The 27089-nt window shown below is 46.5% G+C and overlaps 1 long non-coding RNA gene and 1 pseudogene across 1 annotated transcript; both read right to left on the bottom strand.

Annotated features, from left to right (window-relative positions):
* Positions 1–7951: 7951 nt before the first annotated feature.
* Positions 7952–15425, bottom strand: LOC125407295 (uncharacterized). The gene is made up of 4 exons (XR_015735690.1): positions 15339–15425; positions 15089–15166; positions 8560–12967; positions 7952–8287 (listed from the first exon to the last, which is right to left on the bottom strand). It is a non-coding gene; the product is annotated as an uncharacterized LOC125407295 (long non-coding RNA).
* Positions 9589–9805, bottom strand: LOC148119007 (Nuclear RNase P; annotated as a pseudogene).
* Positions 15426–27089: the final 11664 nt, after the last annotated feature.

The raw sequence follows: 27089 nt of genomic DNA, 5'->3' as shown, positions 1-27089 counted from the left end.
CAGCGAGGGGCGCCCCGAGATCAATGTCACACATTCAGAAACGTGAGAAAAGCCTTCACAGGGAAGAGGATCTGTAAGTCAGGCACAATTCTGCGTGGGGACAGCAGGGTCTCTTAGGTACAGGATCATAAAAATGAAGCTGAAACAGACTTCAAAAAAGAAAAATTTCTCTACAATAACTGAAGAAATATATATTTCTTATATATAAATATATATATGTAAATATATATAGAAGAGCCAGCATGGGGAGGTAAGTCCCCTGCACGGGACAACCCTGCTAAAATGATCTAGACCTCTCTGCAACTCTCAGCATCACCATGAATAGTGGTATCTGGTACCAGCATGGTACCAAGAACTGTACATGGATCATCCCACTTGATTCCCATGCAAATTATCCATCTTTGTGTTATCAGCAAGAGAACAAGGCAGGCTAAGTGATCTGAGGCCCAAAAGGAGGGTGGGTAGAACTGAAATTCACCTTCAGTGGGTCTAATTCCCCAGCTGCCCAGGCATGCTCTGTTGTCTCAAATGAATACAGTGCCTTAGCATGTTTTATCTTAGCATGTTTCATTTCTTGCGTTGCCCGACTTCATGTCTAGTGGGCTTCCCCAAAAGAACCACACTTGCTAAGGCCATTCATGTTTAAGAATGTGCTCACTGCTGTTATTTTCAGACAATGGGACTGGTTGAGTACTTTCATTTTTAATTTTATTTTGTGGAGCTCTAGGGGTCAACCCATGATCCTTCCCCTGGGATTTCACAGCGCCATCTCCAGAAGATACCACCATTCATAATGACTTCTTAAAAAAAAAAAAACTTTAGGGCTGGAGAGATGGCTCAGTGGTTAAGAGCGTTGCCTGCTCTTCCAAAGGTCCTGAGTTCAATTCCCAGCTACCACATGGTGGCTCACAACCATCTGTAATGAGGTCTGGTGCCCTCTTCTGGCCTTCAGGCCCACACAGAATATTGTATACATAATAAATAATTAAAAAAAACTTTAAATTTTAAGAATGTGTATAAAGTTTTCTTTTAATTAGGAACCAGTGATTAATGATAAAAAAAAATGTCAGAGCTTTCTGGAGAGGTGGACCTTCTTGCCATAGTGGTGTCACTGATGCCCGTGGGGAAGCAGCCACTACAAGAGGGTTTTTTCATTAGTGGGCAGCTTTTGCAACTTGTACCACATGAATACACTTCTGCACTTCGCTTTCTTTTAAAAAATTAACTGAAGTTCTTCTAGGCAGTGGTGGCACACGCCTTTAATCCCAGCACTTGGGAAGCAGAGGCAGGCGGATCTGTGAGTTCGAGGCCAGCCTAGTTCCAGGACAGGCTCCAAAGCTACAGAGAAACCCTGTCTCAAAAAACAATAACAACAACAAAAAAAGAGTAACTGAAATTCAATAACTATTTAAGCAACTTCCCCCAGTTTCTCCGTCTTTATCACAGCTTTGCTAAAGTTCAGTGGTAGAGGGCATGCCCTGGTCTTTGGTTTGTTCTCCCCCCCCCACACACTGCTATCACCATGTTCAAATATGAAAATTCAAGGATACCATATTATAATACATTAGTATAAAATTAACACAGAATAAAGTTTCATTTTGGCAAAGTTATTCCTTTTAGTCAAACATCTGAAGTGATGAGTGGTGTTAAAGATGGTTCTTTCTAAGTGAAATTTGGGACATGCTTAAATTAATAGTTTTCACTACTGTTTCTTATGATGGTTAATTTTTTTGGTTTTGTTTGTTTGTTTGTTTTTGTTTTTCGAGACAGGGTTTCTCTGTGTAACAGTCCTAGCTGTCCTGGAACTCACTTTGTAGACATACCTGTCCTGGAACTCACTGAGATCCGCCTGCCTCTGCTTCCCAAGTGCTGGGATTAAAGGCGTGTGCCACCACTGTCCTGCTTGATGGCTAATTTTAATTGTCATCTTGACACAATCCAAAATCACCTGGGCAGGGAATGTCAATTTGGAATCATTTAGTTCAGACTGGCCTTCAGACGCGCCTATGAAAGATTTTCATTATCAAGTAAATTAGATGGGAAGACCCATCCTGACCGTGGGCGGCACCATTTCCTAGGTGGGGCCTTGGGGAGAAAGAAGCAGGAGAGAACCAGTTGACCATTCCCTCTGCTCCTGATTATAAGCGTGATGTAACTGACTCTCTCAGTGTAACACCCGATTCTGTGTTACCCCCTCGGTACAGTTCGCGAGCCACTGTACTGTACGCGAGTTGGGCAAGGGCCTGGAGATTGAAAGAACACACAAGAGACCTGGGTCATTCAAAAGGAGATCAGCCAAATGCCGTTTATTCAACTTTGGGGAAAATCTATTATACCTAGCTGCTGCACAAGGATTTCCGCCCAGGTAGGTGGGAAATTACCATACCAAAGATGAAACAATGCCTATAGCTAATCACCAGGCTAGGGCAGAGGGAGCACAGGAACAAACAGGATGCTTAGCTGGCTGACCAGAAACTCAAGATGCACCCCAGGAGCAAGGGCAGACCCGGGCCCTACATCTCAGAGTCCTGTGCTGTGACTTCCTTCCTAGCTGGGAGCTGAAATTAATGCTTTCTCCCCTAAGTTGCCTTTTTTGGAGTATTTTATCACAGCAAAATACTTAAGAAGTGTTCTAAATACCTCAATACCTTTAAAATAAGCATTATTTTAAAGCCACTGTAGTAAATAAATTTTGTAACTTACTCGTTGACAAGGAAGCATAGGGCTCGCCTGCCCTTCACTGTGGACTGGACTCTGAGTGCCGAAGCCACGGAGGTCCGGGGAAAGCTCTGCCTGTAGGAATCTATGTCCAGCTCCTGCCTCGGTGAATATGCGGGTAAGAGGTATTATGTCCCATGGTGTGTACCTTGCTGGTTCTTTAGTGGGAGGCTGATGTGGGTCTGACCTACCCTCCAGTCAAACTGGCTATGTGCTGTTTCCCAGGAGTTTTGTGACACGCTCACTGAATATGAACTATATGCATTATGGCACCAATGTCTGTCTGCATTTCTTGTCCTTCCTTAAGCTAACTCCCCGGGACAGGAAGTGAACACTGCACTCCTCTGGCAGGTCTACTGTGGAGGAGGCCACTTGTTCATTCCAGCCACCCAGAACCAAAATAACAGGTTATTATAAACTATATTATTTAAATCACTGCTTGGCCCAATAGCTCTAGCTTCTTATTGACTAATCCTTACATATGAATTTAACCCATTTCTATTAATCTGTGTATCACCACGTGACTGTGGCTTACCGGCTAAAGTTTTGACGTCTGTCTCCAGCAGGGCTACATGGCTTCTCTCTGCCTCTGCCTTTTTTTCCCCAGTATTCTGTTTAGTTTTCTCTGCCTAGCTCTGTTCCCCTATACCTCTACTATAGGCCCAAAGAAGTTCCTTTATTAACCAATAATATTCATAGCACACAGAGGGGAATCCCATATCACCTCCCCTTTTCTGTATAAATAAAAAAGGTTTAACTTTAACATTGTAAAATTACATATACAAAACAGGTATCAAGCAAGAATCACAGTTACAATAATTATATCTAATTTATATTTTATCATAACTAACCTCCACATGCAACACACACACATACACACACACGGCACACACATACATGTATACACATAAACACCACACACACCTCACATACACACATAAACACATGTGTCACATACATACATGTATGTGCACACACCACACACAAACATATATACCTCACATACATACATGCACATACATGCACACACCGCAACATACCACATATATACCACACACAGACACATATGTACACACATACCCCACACCACATACACACACAGACACACACCACACCATACACAGACACACACACACCACACACACTTACTTTTGGAAGTCTATAAATTTTTAGTTTTAAAAGACAAATGAATTTCCTTGAAGAATTTCTATTCTTCCTCTCTCCAAAGACAAAGGCACAGACATAAAGTCCAGTAGGCTAAGTGATTTTGCTTCCTGTTCTGTGCTGAGGTGGTGCCCTGTCTTGAAAGTTAGCACAGGAAAGAGGTTCTCCTTAGTTTTCCAATAGGTTCAGAGGCAGCTTTTCAAAATAAGCCCACACTCCACGGAGTTCCAGGCTCTTAAGCTGTATTGCTCAAAAACAAACAAACAAACAAACGAAAAAGCGATTTTATCACACATAATGGCACACAGTGATATTATGAGTGGAACGTGAAACAGGAGCATCACAAATATAAAATAATACCTAGAATTAAACGGATGTTCCTGCGAGACAATTTGAATTCCACATGGGAATCATAAAGTGGTCTTGCACAAACGGGATTGTTGAAGACAACCGCGTCCCCAGCGAGCTGAGAGTAGAATGCTGCCACCTACTGACAACTGAAAGAAAGCGCAGCTCAGGACATTTCGTTTTTGAAAACCTTAGAGCCTACTGACTTGAAACTTAGACCATCTTACTTGAAATGCAGACATTTTGCACCTGAACGAGTCTTCCCTGGAAGTAGATCATCACACTTGTTGATGTAGTTGGAAAAGGTCCTGCTGGTCATAGTGACCCTCACTCGTGATCTCAACTCTGGAGAGGCTGAGGCACAAGGATTTAACTTCAGGCTTCAGTTGAGGAGCGAAGGAACTTCTGATCAATCCATTAAGAAGAACTGCGACAAGAGGGCAGGAGTTTCCCCAAGCTGAAGAAGTCAAAGATCCAGTCAGCACTACTGTGAATGAGAGATATGGCTTGCATGCCCCTTCTCCCAAGAACAGGACCCTTTCTCAAGTTCTGTCTGCCTGCCATCTAGTGAAGGGAGGAGTCTTTGCCGAGAGCCCGCTGCAGCCCTTGGTGAGCAAAGTTCTGTCATCATCACTTGGAGTGCCAGTAGCTGAAGGAACGAGGCAGGGGCTTGACGTTTAGTATTCTCCAGTACCTCCCTCTTATGTACTGTCCCCAACACATAGCCAGGATAACAAGCAGAACCTGACTAAAGACGTAGAGGTTCCGCGTGTGTCTTTTCCATTTTCTCAGCTTAAACTCCAAGGAGTACACAGGTCTCTAGCATCTCAAGACTCAGTGTGTATGACTCTGGTTCATGTTTCGTTACTTGTTTGAACTCTTGAAGTGAAGGATTAGCCTATTCCTGAATCGGTGGCTAGCCTCTGGGTATTCCAACTCACTTGATGTTGTTTATCAATTAAAGTTCTATGCTATTGTAAGCTGAAGGCTAGTTTTTCAGGAGCTAACCCAGGGGAAAGTTGGAGAGGAGCCTACACCTAGTGAGGATTAAGAAAAGCTTGGAAGCCAGGTGGTGGCAGTGCACGCCTTTAATCCCAGCAATTGGGAGGCAGAGGTAGGTGTATCTCAGTGAGTTCAAGGCCAGCCTGGTCTACAAAGTGAATTCCAGGATAGGCAGGACTGTTACAGAGAAACCCTGTCTCGAAAAACCAACCCCCAAGAAAAAAGAAGTGTTTGAAAAAAGGGGGGGGGCGCTTAGATTTCCTTTCTAAGAAAGTTATTAAGTTTGGAGAGACATTTTACCCTTTTTTTCATCCATAAAAATGGTATTTCACATAGCCAAGAAATGGGAGTGCACATGCTAGTCATACCTAGTAATCAACCATTTACATTGTTAGAGGTCCAAAGAAAGTGCAGTCCGGGCGTCTTTGTTGTGTCTACTCTACTCGGGTCTACAGGCAAGGATGTCGTTGGTGAAGGGCCTGTGTCCAGAAGCAGAGCCTTGTAGCTTCACCCACGGTAATCTTTCTGGTGACTTTGTATCCAGTCATCCAATCGAATGCACTTCACAGTGTGGGTGAGAGAAAGCTCCTGCCTTGGAAAGAAAGCAAATACAACACTTAAAGATCTGGGTGCTGGTGTGCTGACTAGTACTTTGGACCCCAAAGCTTCCTAAAATTAAAGGGACCATCAGGTTGGAGGGATTGTAGCCAACTTTATTTGAGTGAGGGATTTTGAATGTGAAATGTCTTCCTCAAGCTCACATGTTGGAGACTTGGCTGCCGTCGTGGAATTATGGAAAGTGACTGTATCAATGGATTCATTCTCTGACGGATCCACAATATGGCACTGAAAGGTGGGCACCCAGCCCCCTTTTTATTTGTGCCTGTTCTTGGTCCACCACTCAGGGAGCCGCTTCATTCCAGCAGTTAGCACGGCCTCCCTGTCCTAGCTGGGAGATCGATAGATTTGAGAACATTTTGTTTTTCCCAGTACTTTGAAGCGTACTGCATGAAATCGAAATACTTAGTAAGTTGATGTTTGTCTGAAACACCTCATTTCTGAATCCCTATTAATACATGTGTGCATGTGTGTGCATATGTCGTGTGTGTGTGTGTGTGTGTGTGTGTGTGTGTGTGTGTGCGCGCGCACCATAGTACAAGCATGGAGATCATAGAACACTTGCAAAATTCATTTGTCTCTTTCCTCCATGTGGGTTCCAGGGATCAAACTCGGGTCATCAGGCTTGGTGGCAAGTGCCCTTATTCCTGAGCCATCTCCTCCGCTCAGTTATAGTCTTTAATCACACTTTTCTCTTTAGCCCCCTTTCTTAGGTAGTTTGTGTTCCATTACATAAAAGACAACTTCTTTGTTATAGTAATAACTGTTCATTTTCCTCATCTGTCTTTGCATTTTTAACCTTTTTTTTAACCCAGTTTTTCAGAGGCAAATAAAAAGAGCAGGCCCAGAAACAAGGGTAGCCCCTCCCCTAGACATTTTAAAAAAAGAGAAACAGAAGCAAATAATCATCTGAGGAAGAGAGAAAAGGGTCAGGGTGCAAATTCCAGGTGTAGGATGAATCAGGAGCTAAGCCCTAAGTCAGCCATTGCAGGAGTTTTTCTGAGGCAGCTGGTTATTAAGTCTCCACAACTCTCTGGGTCTTAACTCCCCGTGGAGGAAAAGTAGCAATCTCAGAGTTCTACCTAAAGGGAAATGTCTTTCAGAAAGACAGGAAGCAGGGGAGGAAGCCTTTCACCTGGTGATGAAAGCAGGCCACTGAGATCAAAGCTCTGGTTCTATGCCTGCATAGATTCAACTCAGCTCTCAGGCTAAGAATTGCCACGTGTAGAAATGAGACCGTGGGAAGAGCTTCCCTGTGTACTCAGCCCACGAGACCACTTTCGACAGACTCTCACTGCACACATTATTGCATTGATGACCTAAGAACACGGAAATTCAGGCAACACTAAAGCACACAGGGGGCTCCTGCCAGATGGCTCCACAGGTAAAGGGGTTTGCTGTGTAAACCTGGGGCCCGAGTTTGAGTCTCTGACCCCATGGAAATATAGAAGGAAAGAACAAAGTTGTCTTCTGATCTCCACACGTGTTGTGGACACGCCTTCCTCCACACACGTCATGCACACACACATCACACACAACAATAATAGCAAGCAATAATAATAAAACAACTAAGACAATGGAGGAGTTTTGGTGAGAACAGGCCAGATCCCTATTGGTCTGAGACGAAAGGTTTAGGAAAAAACTACCGGCTTGGGGTTCTGTTGAAGACACGGAACTCAGATCCTGCATTCTCCCCAACAAACCAAGACGTATGTCATACCTGAGGGATCAGATTAGGAAGAGCAAAACTAAATTCCCCAACAGGCCTGTATCATTTGTGCTATACTGACGTTTCTCTCTGCTTTAATCCTCACCCCAAAGAAATAACAATTTGACGTCAGTCCCTTAATCTCATGCCATTCTCTGACCTTGCAAGGACTACACTGAGCCTTCTTTCCACTGCGGGCTCTGATGCTAACTCCAGATAAACCATGGTCAAATTTAATTTAGGGTTCAGAGAATTGGGGAATCTCTCGTGGTGGAGAAGATCCACACATTTGGTGACATAAATATGAATATAGAATAAAATTCCTTTTGAATGCGTATATATATGAGGGGGGCCATCCTGACCAGCAGGAATGAACGCCACCAAAAACGAGAATTCCTTCTCTGGTCACATCTTTATTTGGAGCATTCCCTTGAGGAAAATTGGGGGAAGGGAAGATAGAGCAGGGACGAGAGAAAGCTTAGAGAGAGAGCGTTGGGCCCCGAGGCAGCTGCTTTTAAACGGTGGAGCGGCTTGAACGCTGTCCTGATTGGTTAATGCCATTTGCTGGTCTGAGCATGTGCAAGCAAGGGTGCAGGCAAGGGTGCTCAGCCCCACATGGCTACCTCCAAACTGCAGGACCACCTGTGCCTCCAGGTGGCTCCCAACAGCTCCCCCTATTAATGTCTTTAAGAGCAATAAGGCAAAACTATTTTCCAATCTGGTCCCCACCTCATGATGTGTGGACTGATTAAAGAAAAGAAAAGCAAGACACACCCTTCCCGTGCAATGGGACACTACCCTGGGAGTGCTAGGGCTGTGTCTGCACACCCTCCGCCTATGCATACCTTCCTCTATACCGTGGGATTATCTGGTCCCTAGAGGGTACTAAGGCTATGCATGGCTAATTGCCTATGAGCTCCTTTGAAGCTGAGAGTCAAACTTGGGGTGAGGATACACATACCAAGGCTGCCAAAGCCTGTGCCACAAAGACCTTGTCCCACCTCACTTGGGCTAGCAGGTAGCACACCAATCAAAGACATACAGCTCTTCCACCTATACACAGCATGCCAAGAATATCTCTGCTCCCACCCATTCCTAAGGAAGGAAAAGGCAAAATAGAGTCAGTCAGAAAATTGTTAAGAGATAAGAGGTTGCACAGGGTGCTGCTCAAGTCGATGGTGTGAAATAGCTGCTCTTGGCACCGCCCAGAAGGTCATCTCTGCTGCCTCCGCATGAATCTTCCACAGCAGTACACTCAGCATCCACTGGGTCATCTTCTTTATCTCTCTGGTCGGTCTCGCTGGCATCCAGATGTATGTCAGCATTCCTAGAAAAACATAAACAAAACTCTCCTCCCAAATAAACATTTAAGAGTACTAAAAACTCTCAGTGTAAAAATTCAGCACAATCAGTACTGGAAGTAGGCTGGTTTTGAACTTAGAGACCTGTAGGTCTCTGCTTCAAAAAGCAAATCTTGTTTGCCTGTACCAGCAAAATTTTGAATTAAAAATTAAGTGTAAAGAATGCAAGAGAAATCCTTTCTCTGGGGGAAGCTGTCACTGGTAGACCCCCTCTTTGTCTAATAACCAAAACAGTTGTCACTGGGAATTGAACTCATGACCTTTGGAAGAGCAGTCAGTGCTCTTAACCTCTGAGCCATCTCTCCAGCTCCCCTATTCAGATGGAAAAACCTCTAGGTAGCATTGTTTTATTCCACCCGTTGCCAGAGGCAATAGGTAATGGTAACCAGGTTGACGCGCCTTTATTATGATAATTAGGACCAGTTCTTTGAGGGAAAATGGACGTCGGCATTCGATCTGACTACTTCCTGCTGACAAAGGGACCTTGTGAATTTTTGGGGGATAAATGTTTTTATCTGACTGAATTTTTGGCGACAAATGTTTTTATCTGACTGAATTTTTGGCGACCGTGGCTGTGAGCGGCAGCAGCAGCAGCGGACGGCGGCGGCTGCCACAACTCCGCCTCTGAGGCCCATTATGGCGTGCTCCGCATGGCCCCGCCCCGGGCCGTGCGCGGGCTCGCCGTTTCACCTCAGGCAATGAACTCGCACCGCCGGCTGTGAGTCTTTTTCAAGCTCCGGCGAAGGGGGGGGCTCTCCTGCTGGTCGGCCGGTGCGCGCGTGGAGGGCCCGGTTAGGGCCGCGGGGGGCCCCAGTCTCAGACCTTCCCAGGGGCCGGGGAGTGACGAGCACTCAGCACGTGGCCCCGCCAGTGAGCTTCCTCCGCCCGCCCATGTTGCTATGGAAACGCGGTTCAGCGTTTGGCCCCTCTCTGTCTTTAGGTCTTTAGTGGCGCTGCTGCTCACCACGCAGCTTCCGCCTCTGCCTCCCGAGTGCTGGGATTAAAGGCGTGCGCCACCACCGCCGGCTACTTCCTCAAACAAAGTTCAAGTTTTCTGTACGTGAGAGCCAGAGACTGAGCTCTCTTAACAAAATTAGGCGAAAATCACCTCCAAAAGCTCTGTGGCTCTTTAAGAACAGGAAAGGCAGTTTTCACGCATGATCAAACGGGCCTCCCTACGAGACTGTTGCCCCAGTCTCTTATCAGCGAGTACGCGCGGAGGAAGCCGCGGATCTCCCAACCGTAAACCTCGCCCTTTTTGCTGTTGTTTTTATTTACATTCCTCCTGCACTGAACTTAAGGGATTTTTCTTCCCCGTTGCTTTCTGTACCTTCTTTCAGATACCTTAACTTTGATTTTTTTTTGTATTTTCTTTTCTTTTTAGGCCTATACTTTGAAATTCTTTTTCCTCCCCTTTTTGGGGGATTCAACTGACGTCACTCACCGCTCCACGTGTTCAGAGTTCTGAAATTCACGGCTCTCTGTGTCCTGGTGTCTGATTTCGGCTTTTTCTCCCGGACTTTCAGCACGTTGCTGGGCGCTTCCTTCTCAGGGTCCCCCGGCGTAGTTGTCAGGGTCCCTCAGCATCCCGGGGTTTCGAGCACCAGTTGAGGGGGGCCATCCTGACCAGCAGGAATGAACGCCACCAAAAACGAGAATTCCTTCTCTGGTCACATCTTTATTTGGAGCATTCCCTTGAGGAAAATTGGGGGAAGGGAAGATAGAGCAGGGACGAGAGAAAGCTTAGAGAGAGAGCGTTGGGCCCCGAGGCAGCTGCTTTTAAATGGTGGAGCGGCTTGAACGCTGTCCTGATTGGTTAATGCCATTTGCTGGTCTGAGCATGTGCAAGCAAGGGTGCAGGCAAGGGTGCTCAGCCCCACATGGCTACCTCCAAACTGCAGGACCACCTGTGCCTCCAGGTGGCTCCCAACATATATATACCCCTGACTTCCGCTAAACTAAAGGCTAAGACTGTCATTGGGTAGTACCTGAGGCTGCTAGCAGAGACGTCCACACTTAAAATGTTTTATAATTGAATAATTTTCTCAAATAGTACCAAAATATCGTCGGATGGAAAAATTCCAGACTTTACAAAATCTAAACAGAACCTCTAGAAAGAAAAAATTATTATATATAAGTCAGAGATTGTGGTAAAATGAGAACAATTAACCAGTTGCATTCATATTGACTTCTGAAACTCACCAAAATGAAAGCAAAGAGAAAAATAGCAAATTGAGTATACAAGGCCAAGACAAAAAGGAAAGAAGTCAGTCAAAGTCCACAAGTTTCTGCAACCTGGAACTTGGCTCCACACTTGACATAGTCAACTGTAGAAACTGAAAATCCAAGCCTTTGATTGATGGTGAGTATTGAACAAGAGAGGCTAAAAAGAACTAGGTATTGCCGTGGTTTGAATCTGAAATGTCCCCGGAGGCTGTGTGTTGAAGGTTGGCCTCTAGCTACTAGAGCAATTGGGCGTGGTGGAGGCGGGGCCTGGTTGGAGGCGTGTCTAGTCAGAGGCCGGCCTTTGGGAGAATATTTTGCCCCGTGCTCCGGGTTTCTCCCACCACACCTCAGAATGAGATGCTTTGCTCTACCGTGCTGTTTCTGCCTTGCCACAAACCTAAAAGCAACAGAGCTGGTCAACCATGAGAGGAAAACTCCACAACCGAGAGCCAAGATGGCTTTTCGTCTTTAAGTTGATTTGCTCAGGCATGCTGTCGCAACAGCAAAAAGTGACCAACAGTAATTCGGGCCACTAAACAACGGGAATTCTAAGAAGGAAAAGCACCAGGTTGTCAGAAGACAAGGGTAGCAGTCGGGGATAGAAAAAGGGAAATTAGCTGAGAGTAAAGCAAATCCCAGAAAGATGTTTCTAACAGGCGGTCGCTAAGGGCGTCCCCACTCCTCCAGAGAGAAGGCTAATAACTAAACCCAGATAGTACCCAAAGAATCCAAGGAAGTTTTGCATATTGGACATTAAGCATCTCTTCCTTTTAGTTCTATTTCCCTCGGCTTACTTCCTAGCGTGCTGACAATCATTGCGATGTATGGGAAAAAGAAAGAGGAAAACAGCTTCAGTGGCCGGGAAGCTTTGGAGGCGGTCTCCTGTCGCGCAGGCTGGTTTTGAATACACTGTTTAGCTGAGGAAAACCTTGAGCTCCTACTCTGGCCTCCCAAGTGCTGGGATTTCAAGCATGCATATTATTCCCTTATCTCCCACCTCCAGTTCAAAGAGACACTCTCAACAGTAAAAATACAGACTACTTAAGACAGCAATCTGTCTGAATTCAGAAACTACAGAAGGAGAAAGAAGGCTTTTGTGGAAGGAGAGCTAGGGATAGCTCTGATTAGCTCTGTATAGCTCGGCTTCGGTGTCCGAGGGAAATCAGAAAAGCTGGGGCGTTGAAGGCTAAGCAGCAACAGGGACCGCACAAGACAAAGAATGTGCACACACAGTAAAAGCACCCGCGAAACCAGAGTCCGGTGACCTCTTGATTAGCATCTTGAGCCTCTGGCCGTGAAGTAATTGTCCCGTTGCCTGAGCAGTTCCAGCTGCCCGTAGTCAAAGCAGAGGTGGCGGAGTCCACATTCTCAGGCAGCAGCTGGAGGCGTAATAAGCACAGCCCCCCTTTGTGGGGCCTCCAGACTCCATTTTGAAAAACTCTTTCCATGTTGCTTTCATCATATAATCTCCTTCTTATTTGAGTACGTACAAGGAAGAAAAAAAAAAAGAATACGCACTCATTAGATTGATCTACAGAAACGTTCATGGTGAGACAAAACGTTCTTCCCATTTACTGGGACCAAGGAGCTTCCAAGGACCCTGACCTTTTTAGGGCAGCAGCAAGGAGCACCATTCCAGCCAGGATGGGCTGGTGACCATGACCCAAAGCCGGACGACAAGAAAAGGGACTTAGAAGTGTCGGGGGGAAAGGGCATGTGTAATCCGTTCTTCACTGGCAAGCACGAAGTAAGGGAGTCCTCTGCCCGTGGATTTGCTGAAGAGCTGATTAAGGACGTGCTGTAGAAAGCAGGGAGGTGAACCCTGGGGGGGGGGTGGAAAGCAAGGCACGATTGTGAATGAATGTTAAGCTTATAGCTAACAAAACAGTCACTGACTGTACAGTAGAAACCCGAGAGATAGAGAAATGGGGAAAATAAGTAGAAATCAGAGCGGGGTAATGAGAGTCATTTTGTCTCTCCAGGGGTTGAATAAACATGCAGTTATGTCAGACGATAAGATAGCATGCTAAAATTTTAGGAGTGATAAACAAAACACTAGACACAGAATGTAAAACTTCCTCATCAGTGGGGGATGGTGGGTGGAGGCAGGGCAGATGCCAAACTCATTTCAATAGGAAGATGAAGGACTAGAGGAAATAAATCCATTTACAGAGAGCAATCGAGAAAGATATCCAACACCAACCTTGGGCCTACACACATATACATGCACACACATGCACGCATAGACACACACACACACAAAGCACGTACAGACACACATGCAGACACCCCCACACACAGACACACCCACGTGCCTTGCACATACACATGCATGCATAAACACACCCACACAAGCACATACAGACACACACAGACACACCCACGTGCCTTGCACATACACATGCATGCATACACACACAAGCACACACAGATACACACATACACACATACACATGCATATGGAAAAGAGAATAGCAGAAAAACCAATTAAAATGGATTACAAACTTTAAAATCTGAAGTGCTGAAACAGAGGAACGTAGGAAAAGCACTTTGAGATACAGACACAAGCAACAAAGTTTTCAGCAGGACTCTAAGGTGGGAAACACCCACGGGTTAACATTGAGATTGCATGACATTGAAAAGAGGAACAGGAGAACAATAAGCAGAGTGGACAGGCAACTTACAGAGGGAGAGAAATCTTTGCTTTCTGTACTTCTGTAGACAGGGGCTCATATCTAGAATATAGGGCCGAGATTGCTCAGCAGGCAAAGGGGCTTGTTGGGAAATCTGAGGACTCCAGTCACCTGAGGTCAGTCCCTGGGATCAACATGTTAGTAAGAGAGAATCAGCTCCTGCAAGTTGTTGTTAACAGAGGTTTGTCCTACCTGGTCCTCACAGCCATTCAGCCCCAAAGAAACACACAGAGGTCTACATTAATTATAAACTGATTGGCCCAGTAGCTCAGGCTACTTATTAATTAATTCTTATAACTTATATCAACCCATAATTCTTGTCTGTGTTAGCCATGTGACTTGGTATCTTTTTCGGCAAGGCAGTCACATCTTGCTTGCTCTGTGTTTGGCTTCCTTTGCATCTGGGTGATGGCTGCAGACTGAAATTTCCCTCTTCCCAGAATTCTCAGTGCTCTACCTCTACTTGCTTCCTAGTTTCCCCACCTATACTTCCTGCCTGGCTACTGGCCAATCAGCGTTTATTTAAAATACAAGTGACAGGATAGAACACCACTGTCCCACAGCAGACCTCTTCATTTTCCCTCTTCTCTCATTTATTTGAACTTGCTTTGGGGGGCCGGAGAGCTGCCTCCATGGTTAAGAGCACATACTGTTCTTGTGGAAGACCTTCACTCGGGTCTCAGCGCCCACGTGACAGCTCACAACCACCTGTAACTCCAGCTACAGGGGATCCGATGCCTCCGGCCTCAGTAGGCAACTGCGCTGTGTTCATAGACCTCCACACTGCTTTACATGTAATCAAATCACATTAGCCATTATTTAAAAGTAATGAGGTATTTTATAGATTTTGGGACCAGGTCTTTGAGTTTTTATATGTGTCTTATATCTGAAGCTCTCAGTGTTGAGCAATATTTCAGAGACGGAATAGTCACATGTAACTGATGTGTTCAGATCATGAAGAGGGGTCCTGGAGAAATTCTGACACCTGTATCACAGGAGAGACATGTGCAAGGTATTTGCTGAAACATTTTTCTATAAAGAGAAAATAATGTTAAAAAGAATAGATTTAAAAAAATAAAAAAATTAAAAAAAAGAATAGATAAACAAACAATGACTTCTTTGTATAGAATAATGCTACCCAGCCATGAAAATGAAAGAACCAAAGCCATATGTACAGATATGGATAAATATGTTCAGTGTGTGCTGCAAATCATCATATGTGTGGATTTAAAACACACAAAATCTCTAACCTGTGACATCTCTGACTGGGAGAAGTTGGCAGCCGTAAGTGGGGTTGCAATGCCCATAACTTCAAGAAGATCTTTACTCTGGGGAAGAGAATTGAAGGTCAGGGAAATGTGCTGGAGGCGGAGTACTTCAAGTTCAAGATCAGTGTGGGCCGCTCAGTGGAACCTTATCAACAATAAATAAAGCACAAAAGGAAAACCCCTTGCTGGGCAACAGGACAGCCTTGCTGTAGACTAATTGTGTGCTTCTCACCTGGCTCCCTGTCCCCTGCTCCTTTATACAGGAAACAGTATTCCCCTCAAGGCCAGCGCCTGTGGTAGAAGAGAGAAGGAAAAAAGCTGAGAGTCCTCGCAGGGTTCAAGGGCTTGCTTCCAGCCAGTGCACCAGGCAAGTACAGCAAACCTTCTCCTGTACTGAAGAGGGACTGAATTACAGATGTTCAGATTGTGCTTTTCTTTTTTTCCTTTCCTGTTCCTTCACTTTTTAATATTGATTTACCCGCTCTCCTATGTATGGAGTGCATGCCGTCTGGGGTGCACATTTGGAAGTCAGAGGACAACTTTCAGGCGTGAGTGTCCTCCTACTATGTGGGTTCTGGGGATTTAAGGCAGTCTGCCTGGCTTGGCAGCAAGGGATTTTACCCTCAGAGCCACTTCTCCCACGCAGAATTTTTTTTTATTTAAGAGTATTTGAATTTTTCTAAATAACTGACCCTGAACTTGAAACCCAATTTCAAATTTTTAATATGAAAAGCACAATCTACAAACAATTCCACCCGAAGATAATTGCTTATTGGCCAATGCCAAGGAAATCTGCACCCTTCCCTAAAGACTCAAGCCATTGCTTATCAACTTGAGAAAAGGAGGAGACCAAGGGAGCAGACACGTGTGCCGTTTTGTAGAAATCATGAGATAAAACAATCATTCTGGTCCCAAAGCAAATTTTTTGGAAAACCAAGCGGGGCCATTTGCGCTGGAGGTTCCTGGCTCACCAGTCCCCTCCTGCTGTTTGCCTTCGGGTCTCGGAACGGTACCATCCCTACCGTCACCCTGCTCACAAGAGCAAAATTCAGTTTTCCAGTTCTCAATTATTTATGAGCTCAGCTGCTGTTTGGATATTTGATGGAATATTTTCTAAATAAATATTTCACGAGCAGCCAGAGGCTATTGGTATTTGACGCCTTTCAGAAAATTACAAAATGAAACTTAAACTGCACCGTACAAAGACAAAAAGATCACAAGTCCTCATTGATGGCACATGCATTGCACAGCCTGGATAATTTAGATTAAACAGGTTGCTTCCATGGATTCTGAATTCAGATAAATTCCCTTTAACAGAGAAATAAAATGGCACCATTTTCCACTCTGGTATTCAGCCCTGAGGTGGAGTGTGATGATCTTGTGCTTTCAGAGTCAGGTGCAGGTCCTGAGTTTTAATCTACAGCTGTATTTTTGTTGGTTTGCATTTTAAAAATATGTATTTATTTTTATTTAATGTGTTTAGGGGTTTTGTCCACATGTATGTGAGTGCTACAAATGTGTACAGCCTCTGTGGAGACCAGAATCCCCTGGAATCTGTGGTGCCAGACCCCCTGGAACTGGAGTTACATAGAGCTGGCTGTGCACTATGTGGGTGCTGGGAACTGAATTGGGGTCCTCTGCTAGAGTAGCGGGTGCCCCTAACTACTGAGCTTTCTCCCCAGCCACTAGCCCGCATTGTTTCAAAATCATCAGGGTAGCAGCGATAACCTAACAACAATAGGTTGGACATTACTTTCCAAATTCCCGCTATTTTAGCTCAAACTGAAAGTTTCAGTGATTTTTCTGGATATGATTCTCGCGGTACGAAGATTCCAAAGTTATGCACCTTTGAAAAAAATGACCAAAAAGAAGGAGACAGTGTGAAAGCCAGAGTCCTCTAGCTCACAGAGGTGCCAGAACAGGGGTGAGAGAGAGCAAGGGCACCTGGGACTCGTGCAATGTCTACTTTTCCTACTCCCTGAGTCTTCTTTGTCACCTAGTGCCACCCAGGATTCAAGGTCCCTGTGACAACCACTGAGTTTCCAAGGTGACCCGTTAGTCTTCCCTGCCTCAAGAGTCCAGGAGTGGGGCTGTGTTGTGTAAACATTAGGCTGCCCTACTCCTGTTATTCCCATGACCTTTAGCCTAGTGTATGGTGCATGCTCAGACACTGTCTCCAAGCTCTGACTTGTTTCCTTTCTGTGGACCACAGGAAGACTGACTCCAAACCGTACAGAAAGTACATCATAAATGTGGAATAAACTCACTGCTTCTAACAGGAGGCCTCACTACGTTGCCCAAGCTGATCTCAAATTATTGGGCTCAAGCTGCCCTCTATCGCTAGCATTTCGGCCAAGGGCTCCTGTTTCTGACGCTGCCGAAATGATAGGAAATTAGATGGAGTGGTCCAAGACGAAGCCACGCACACAATCTCCAGAGAAGACTGCCACATGTAGGCCACAAACCTCCTCTCTGAGGTGGAGTTGGAGATTTACATCTAAAAACCAAGAGTAGCGAACGCGCTACACGGTTGCTATGCACCTGTAAGGAAATGAAGGTAGAAGAGCTGAAGTGGTAACAGAACTCTCGTTGAATTCTCTTAATTAGCTCACTCCGGGGAAGCGAATGTAATCTGCTCTCCCTATGTGTGGAGCCCCACAATGTGTCAGAAGTCTATCTAGTTTTATGCCATGAATTGCTTTACCGGTACCCACAGTGTAAGCCTTGGTGCTTAGTAAACCTGCATCAATGTATCAATTTATTTAGAAGCCTAGAGGAGGAAGACCCAGTTTGGAGAGCCTGTAACCGGCCCAGCTTGAACTTTTTCCTTGCCGACACCATTGAACACCTGTTAGCAATCGTAAGGAAGTTAGAGGCTCCAGAGTACACGGTGCTGTATGCCACGCCCAGCTGCCATCATTTGCTTTCTGCTGAGCCCCCTGTGGCTACATGTTCTCAACAAGTGAGCCTGGGAAAAGCAGACGTTTTTACCCCCACAAGACTCCAAGATGTCCAGGGTGGGCCAAAGTTGGAAAGGAACTAGGTTCAATAAGTCAGGTGATAGATTGAGAAAAAAAAATTAGTTAGGTAGGAATAAAAGTATTTTGTGGGCCAGCAAGGTGGTTCAGCAGGTAAACGTGCTTAGCGCCAAGCCCGAGATCTGAGTTCAAACCCCAAGACATACGTAGTAGAGGGAGCATCAACTTTCGCAAGTTGTCTTCTGGCTTCCACATTCATGTGGTACACACGTGTCCAGCCCACCCTAGTCAATGAATAGCTGTAATAAAAATATTTTGCTTGGGAAGAGACATATTGAACAAACTGAAAATAAAGTAAGTTGGAAGAAAAAAATATTTGTAGTATTTATCATATGAAAAAGTTGACACATAGCTTCTAATAACAGGAAATAAATGTTTTGTTAGTTATCTAGAGAAAAAAAAACAGTCTAAAGCCATGAGAGAATGCGAATAAAAAGTCATCAATTTACCATATCTCCCACAGAAAAGCAGCTGTGCAAACATCTGGCAAAGGAAGACAAAATAAAGAGGAAGAAACGGCAGATTTTCATAAAATTGTAGACGATTTTTTCCTTTACTCTGTACCACTACTACCAGAGATGAATCCTGAAGGAAATGCTGGGGAGGCAGAAGCATGTACAAGGATTCATAGCACGGCTGTTTAAGGTAGAGAAAGAATGAGCCCAGCCTGGTGTTTGTCTGTGAAGTGTGAATTCAGCCACAGCCTGGCATGTTTCCAACCTTCATTCCTTCACAATGGCCTGAAACTTTGTTCATACAGGTGGTAGCAGGGTCTCCCTGCAGCCCAGGGTGGCCTCCTGCCGGCCTCGGTCTCCTGACTGCTAGGCTTGCAGGTGCACACCCAGCTTGCACCTGATTTTATAGATTTAATTTAGAGGAAAACAGATCGTAAAGGGAAAAAAAAATCCCTAAAAACGGCATGCAGCGAATAAACTCAAATGGCAGAACTACACAGCAAGGGCGCTCCAGACGATCTTCAACACATTTGACTGTGGAGTCCCCACGGGGAAGATCCCCCCCCAAAAAAAGCAAATGCAAGGAATAAAATCCAATCACCCTCAAGCTCTTTCAATGGTCGTGCTGTTGGCAGCAACGTGGCTGTGATTCTGAGGGAACCATGTGAGACTAAGCAAGCGAGTACCTACTAGAAAATGCTAGCGATTTCCAGTCCAGCCTTCCTGCCGTCAATGGCAAACAAGATTCTTGCATGGGGAAAAGAGGGAACAGGAAAAAGAAAAGTTTATGTGCAAATACTGTAATCTTGCATTTGAAATGTTAGGATGCATTCGTCATTGATTTTGTCTTTCCCAGTCTATTTTTGGAACATGGCCTAATGTAGCCCAGGCTGGCCTCAAACTTTCTATGTAGCCAAGCACGGTTTTGTGTTTCTGATCCTTCTGCCTCTACTCCATGTGCTGGAATTATTTGTGCTATTTTTGTGCACCACCTTGCCAAGCTTACTGTGTCTTCCAAAGAACAACTTAAAACAAAATGCTTCTTAACTCCGTCTCCTAGAAAGGCCATTCAGATTCCCTAGATCCTGTTTCCAGGAAAGCAGCTGAAAAACAAAAGCAAACCCCCCAAAACCGCTATGTTATAACTTAAAAAACACTTGAGGGCCAAGTCCTATGATGTCTTAAATTAAAAAGCTCCTGAGATCCAGCAAGATGGTTCAACAGGAAAAGGTGCTTGCCACCAAGACTGACTACCTGAGTTCAATCCCTGGGCCCTGCATGGGGGCCAGGAAAGCTGCAAGCTCTCCTCAGACAACTACTCAAAACTTTAATGGGAACTTATTGAATACTTTAATGACCACCATCGCCTGCACTTGGCATTTTGTAGACATCATCTGACAGTCCTTTCAACAACACTGGGGACAGATCTGTTACTGTCCCCATTTTACAGGTTAGGAAACAGGGCGAGTGAGAAGCACAGGTTAGGGTCAGAAAAGCACAGGCAGGAATCGAACCCTAGCACTCGGCTGCAGACTTTTCAACAATGACAGAGGTTAGCAGGGTGAAAGCGTGGTCACTGTGACAGACTGGAGGGAGTGAGCATTGAAGGGGAAGGTGGTGCTCCTTCCAAACACCTGGGTCACCCTGGGTCACCCAATCTCCAGTCTCGGGCTGCTGTCTGTAAAATGGAGGTCTCTTAGGTTTTTCCGCTTTGAACTTTTAACTGATAATGACTTTGATAAGGGGTGATGATCTGCTTCTCAACTTTATTCCCTTTCCAGGCTTCCTACAGATTTGCCACTTTGTCTAATGTTTAGGGACCAGATCCCCCAGAAGACGCCACTTTGTGTAATGCTCACGGGACCAGCTCATGGGACCAGAACCCTCAGAAGACACCCGGGCACCAGACGCTGCATTCCTTACACTTTTCTTCCCTGCTCTTTACCCTAGAATATTTTTCCTCAATTCCATATCTTTCATATTTGCTTTCATAGTTCAATCACAATTAACATTTGGGGCGGGGTGGAGGATGGTAGTAGGGAAGAGCGTTCTGCACAAGCACAAGGAACTGAGTCGGAATTCCCAACGCCTACGTTAAAAGGGGGCGTGGCCTCTGTAGCCTGGTGACCCCAGCGCTGAGCAGCGTAGAGAGGAGGATCCTTGGGGCTGACTGACTGCCAGCGTAGCTCCAGGTCCTGTGACTCTGTCTCAAGAGAACAAGATGAGCGTGACAGAGCGGGATCCTCTGCTGGAGCATGCGTACACGCTCAGGGGCCACATTACCTAAGAAAACTGATTCTCCTCCTCCAGTAGCAACCAGCTCGGGTGGAACTTCAAAGGCTTCCCCGTCTAAGCTGGGTTTTATCTGGCTTGAGTCTGTGCAGGTCTCACGCATGCTGCTGTGTGTCCATGAGTGCCCAGGCCCTGCCAAGTCCAGAAAACACCATTTCACTGCGGCCAACCACCTCCCTGGCTCTCACCGTCTTTCTGCCCAGGAAGAAGCCCTGGACAATCCCTGAGCCTCTGCAGGGAGGGTACTGTTGGCACCGGCATGACCTCAGACCCACCGGACCTCACAAAGCCTTTCCTGTATGGGTCAGGCTTAGAACGGCAAAGCCTTCCTCTGGTCCAAGTGTGAACGCTGGCAGTGTGTGCAAACAGCCATTCCTTCCCTCTCCAGCCTGAGACTGCTTGCCTACAGACAGTGCCTACCAAGACTAGCCAACTCCTTCCCTCTGGGTTGTACAAAACAGACTCACTGAGGTTCTGGGTCATTTCATAGTTGGTGTGGCTCTATTTGGGTGTGCATAGCCCACTTGTAAATGCATTTGTTTTTTTCTTCATTTTTTTTTCATTCCCTGACACCTCTAGTCAGGTCAAGTCCTGTCCTGCTGGAGGCGGCATGTGTTACTCACCATCTATTGCAGAAAGAAACTTAAGTTGAGAGACCCACAGATCTGTGTGTAGACTGAGAAGCCAACAGGAGCTGGTTTGATACTATGTACATTTAGCTGAATAGTGATAGCAGATTCTCCCCTAGGGCGTATGACAGGCAGCCACGGATTTTTGGTCTAGTTAACCAGGCATGATCTCCATCTTGTAAATTCCATCAGAAAGTGGTTGGTTAGTCCCATAACATTCCTGACACTATTACACCCACGGGAATAGCTTGCCAGGATAGTCATTCTGTAGCTCTCAAGGCTCACAGCTGGATAAGGCTGTTGATTACTTTTAGTCCCTGATAGTATGGTCTACAGAGTGAGTTCTAGGACAGCCAGGGGTATAGAGTGAGACATTCTCAAAAGAAGGAGAAGGAGAGAGGAAAAGAGGAAGGAAGGAAGGAAGGAAGGAAGGAAGGAGGAGAGAGAGAGAGAGAAATAAGCAAGGAAGAAAGGAGAGAGAGAGAGAGAGAGAGAGAAGTAAGGAAGGAGTGAGAAAAATGACCTGAATGGAAACCCTCTATATAGAAGCTACACACACACACACACACACACACACACACACAGAGAGAGAGAGAGAGAGAGAGAGAGAGAGATATTAAATGGAATCTCCCTATAAAGAGAGGCAATGCCTCTCCTAGATACAATAGACTATCAAGTAAAACCCCCAAGGCCAGGTATGGGACACCTCTGTTTGAACTGTTGTTCAGAGGAGCACCATACACCCCCCAAATACAGGCGACTATCGCTTTGTACTTTTATTGTCTACTCCATCACACACTGTAATATATTAATGAAGTTTCTGAACATGGAGAGGCCCCTGATCAAGCTCCGCTCGGAGCTTTGCCTGTGATCAGCGGGTTCTCTCCAGGCTCTCAGCCAGTTTTCACTGAATTGTTTTGTGGTTGCGGGTGCCTAAGTCGAATCTGAATTATTTAAAATTGCATGAGAAATCTACAAATGATTTGATAACGTTCAGATCTAACTCCCACCCCGCAAGGGAACGATTTCACAATTCTATCAAAAATGCAATTGGTTTTGTCAGAAGTGATTTGTTTGTAGACACATTGCTTACTTCAGATTACAATTCCCTTAGCCTTTTGTAGTTGTTAAAGATGTTTATTATGTATACAGTGTTCTGCCTGCATATATGCCTGTATGCCAGAAGAGGGCACCAGATCACATGATAGACGGTTGTGAGCCATCATGTGATTGCTGGGAATTGAATTCAGAACCTCTGGAAGATCAGGCAGTGCTTTTAACCTCTGAGCCATTCTCCAACCCTCCTTTAGTCTTTTGAATTTACATTGTCTTTTAATGTTTCTGACACTGTGGTGGCACTGAGGTTAGATGAATGAGTTGTGGCTGTTCGCCACACCTTTGTTTCACGGAGCGCTGTTCTGTGTGTGAGAACAGCTGTCCACGACATCCTGTTCCAGGTGAGAACAGCTGTCCACGACATCCTGTTCCAGGTGAGAACAGCTGTCCACAGCACCCTGTCCCACGTGTGAAAATAGCTGTCCACGACACCCTGTTCCAGGTGAGAACAGCTGTCCACGACACCCTGTTCCATGTGTGAGAACAGCTGTCCACAGCACCCTTTCCATGCATGAGAACAGCTGTTCACAGCACCCTGTTCCATGTGTGAGAACAGCTGTCCACAGCACCCTTTCCATGCATGAGAACAGCTGTTCACAGCACCCTGTTCCATGTGTGAGAACAGCTGTCCACGGCACTCCGTTCCACGTGTGAGAATCAGCTGTAAGACTGAAGGCACCTTCAGTGTCCACCTGGATGTCACATTCAGAGGGTGCTGGCTAAATATGTCATAACAACCACTGACATTTGGATGTGTGGTTTTCTCTGGAAACTGCATGGAATTGATGCCGGTTTGAGTCTCCTCTCCACATATAGAAGCTCAACACAGCCTGTTGGCTTTGGCTTTGGCTCCCAGTAATAATCCCCCAGGTTTGCTGTTCACATTGCTATGATTCCTTGGACATTTGCCCTCGCCTGTTGCAACTGTGGGTACCCTCCTGTCTCCTGACCTGACTGTTGTAACTGTGGGTACCCTCCTGTCCCCTGACCTCACTGTATCTGTGGGTACCCTCCTGTCTCCTGACCTGACTGTTGTAACTGTGGGTACCCTCCTGTCTCCTGACCTGACTGTAACTGTGGGTACCCTCCTGTCTCCTGACCTCACTGTAACTGTGGGTACCCTCCTGTCCCCTGACCTCACTGTATCTGTGGGTACCCTCCTGTCTCCTGACCTCACTTTTGTAACTGTGGGTACCCTCCTGTCTCCTGACCTGACTGTTGTAACTGTGGGTCCCATCCTGTCCCCTGACCTCACTGTAACTGTGGGTACCCTCCTGTCTCCTGACCTGACTGTTGTAACTGTGGGTCCCATCCTGTCCCCTGACCTCACTGTAACTGTGGGTACCCTCCTGTCTCCTGACCTGACTGTTGTAACTGTGGGTACCCTCCTGTCCCCTGACCTCACTGTATCTGTGGGTACCCTCCTGTCTCCTGACCTCACTTTTGTAACTGTGGGTACCCTCCTGTCTCCTGACCTGACTGTTGTAACTGTAGGTACCCTCCTGTCTCCTGACCTGACTGTTGTAACTGTGGGTACCCTCCTGTCTCCTGACCTGACTGTTGTAACTGTGGGTCCCATCCTGTCCCCTGACCTCACTGTAACTGTGGGTCCCATCCTGTCCCCTGACCTCACTGTAACTGTGGGTACCCTCCTGTCTCCTGACCTGACTGTTGTAACTGTGGATCCCATCCTGTCCCCTGACCTCACTGTAACTGTGGGTACCCTCCTGTCTCCTGACCTGACTGTTGTAACTGTGGGTACCCTCCTGTCTCCTGACCTGACTGTTGTAACTGTGGGTACCCTCCTGTCTCCTGACCTGACTGTTGTAACTGTGGGTCCCATCCTGTCCCCTGACCTCACTGTAACTGTGGGTCCCATCCTGTCCCCTGACCTCACTGTAACTGTGGGTACCCTCCTGTCTCCTGACCTGACTGTTGTAACTGTGGGTACCCTCCTATCTCCTGACCTCACTTTTGTAACTGTGGGTACCCTCCTGTCTCCTGACCTGACTGTTGTAACTGTGGGTACCCTCCTGTCTCCTGACCTCACTTTTGTAACTGTGGGTACCCTCCTGTCTCCTGACCCGACTTTTGTAACTGTGGGTACCCTCCTGTCTCCTGACCCGACTTTTGTAACTGTGGGTACCCTCCTGTCTCCTGACCTCACTGCATCTGTGGGTACCCTCCTGTCTCCTGACCCGACTTTTGTAACTGTGGGTACCCTCCTGTCTCCTGACCTGACTGTTGTAACTGTGGGTACCCTCCTGTCTCCTGACCTGACTTTTGTAACTGTGGGTACCCTCCTGTCTCCTGACCCGACTTTTGTAACTGTGGGTACCCTCCTGTCTCCTGACCCGACTTTTGTAACTGTGGGTACCCTCCTGTCTCCTGACCTCACTGCATCTGTGGGTACCCTCCTGTCTCCTGACCCGACTTTTGTAACTGTGGGTACCCTCCTGTCTCCTGACCTGACTGTTGTAACTGTGGGTACCCTCCTGTCTCCTGACCCGACTTTTGTAACTGTGGGTACCCTCCTGTCTCCTGACCTGACTGTTGTAACTGTGGGTACCCTCCTATCTCCTGACCTGACTGTTGTAACTGTGGGTACCCTCCTGTCTCCTGACCCGACTTTTGTAACTGTGGGTACCCTCCTGTCTCCTGACCTGACTGTTGTAACTGTGGGTACCCTCCTGTCTCCTGACCTGACTGTTGTAACTGTGGGTACCCTCCTGTCTCCTGACCTGACTGTTGTAACTGTGGGTACCCTCCTGTCTCCTGACCTGACTGTTGTAACTGTGGGTACCCTCCTGTCTCCTGACCTGACTGTTGTAACTGTGGGTACCCTCCTGTCATAAGACTTGCTGCTGCTGTTGCTGCTCTTGCTGGTCTGTCTTCACAATCGTCACCACCAGGTAAGGTACGTGATATCTAAATAGTCTCTTGTTTTTGTTCTGGGGTTGAAAGGTCTAATCCTGTGTGACAGCGAAGATTCCAAACCGTCTTTACTCAGTTTCTTCCTTCCTCCATTCTGACCTCTTCACTCTCTGCCTACCTCCAGGCACAGGGCCTGAGAATGGCTCAGGGTACCATAGGCTTGGGTTACCGCATTGGACACTCTTCCTTGACTCGTTGTTCTCAGACAGCCCCAGCAGACACACACCACTCTATTGGTCCTTTCCCCACTGCCCTCAGCTCTATGTCCCAGTGTGTTAGCATCCAGGCACGTGGTCCCACCACCTGGGGACCTGGTAGAGTGCTTTGCACCCCTGTGTGCATGGCAGGCAGTACCCTGTCCCTTTAAAAGGCAGAACTCCACCTTGGCCTTGCCTCTTCCTCTTTTTCCTCTCTCTGCCTTCTCTCTCTCTTCCTCTCTCCCTCCCTCCCTTTCTTTTTTCCTCCCTCCCTCCCTCTTTCCCCATGAGGCCACTCTGCGCTCCCTTCCCTTCCCTTCTCTTCCCTTCCCTTCCCTTCTCGTCTTCCCTTCCCTTCCCTTCCCTTCCCTTCCCTTCCCTTCCCTTCTCGTCTTCCCTTGTCTTCCCTTCTCGTCTTCCCTTCTCGTCCCTTCCCTTCCCTTCCCTTCTCGTCTTCCCTTCCCTTCCCTTCTCTTCCCTTCCCTTCCCTTCCCTTCTATTTTTCCTTCTCTTCTTCCCTTCCCTCTCTTTTCCTTCCCCAAATAAAGCTCCCCACATAAGCTCTGTCTGCATGACGTGTTTGTCCCTTGCCCGCTGTGGTTTGGACCCACTCGCCAAGGCACCGACTCATAACGCTGGTTCCGGAACTCGGGTGCTAACGCAGTGGAGCACGCGAGAAGGAGCTCATCTCTGCTGGATACTCTTGGAGAACAAATTCATTTTTTAGATTTCAGGTCCGCTCCCTTGGCCCACCCCCACATAAGATAGTTAATTTTTGGTGCATAAGGAGCATCCACATTGGGACTGAAGAGATGGCGCAGGAGTTAAGAGCACCGGCTGCTTTTCCAGAGGTCCTAAGTTCAATTCCTGGCACCCACATTGTAGCTTACAATCGTTTATACGTGTAATCTCATGGGATCCAATGCTATCTTCTGATGTCCCAACGCATACGCAGACAAAACATCCATATACATAAAATGCATAAATAAACCTTAAGAAGCATGATAAAGCAGGCCTAGAAATAAGGGGAGGTGAAAATCGGTCCTTCAGAGCGTGGGATGGAGAGTATGGGGGCAAAGGCAGGGCGGAGCTAAGACTTAGCCATGGAGCCTAGAAAATCACGCAAAGCAAAGGGAAAGCAAGTGGAGTCCAACAGAGGATGAGTATGGTCTTGACCACTTCCTCAGAGACCCTACACCTCTCCCTTAACTCTCATTATTTTCCTCCCCGGTGCTTCTCGTTACTTATTTAATGACTTTGAATGTGATTCATAAAAGTAGGAAGTTTGTTCCATAGTAGCCAATAAGCAGTTCCCTCTCCGA

This window comes from Myodes glareolus, chromosome 19, assembly GCF_982192425.1.
Source record: "Myodes glareolus chromosome 19, mMyoGla1.1, whole genome shotgun sequence".
NCBI lineage: Eukaryota > Metazoa > Chordata > Mammalia > Rodentia > Cricetidae > Myodes > Myodes glareolus.
This window is presented reverse-complemented; position numbering and strand designations above follow the sequence as displayed.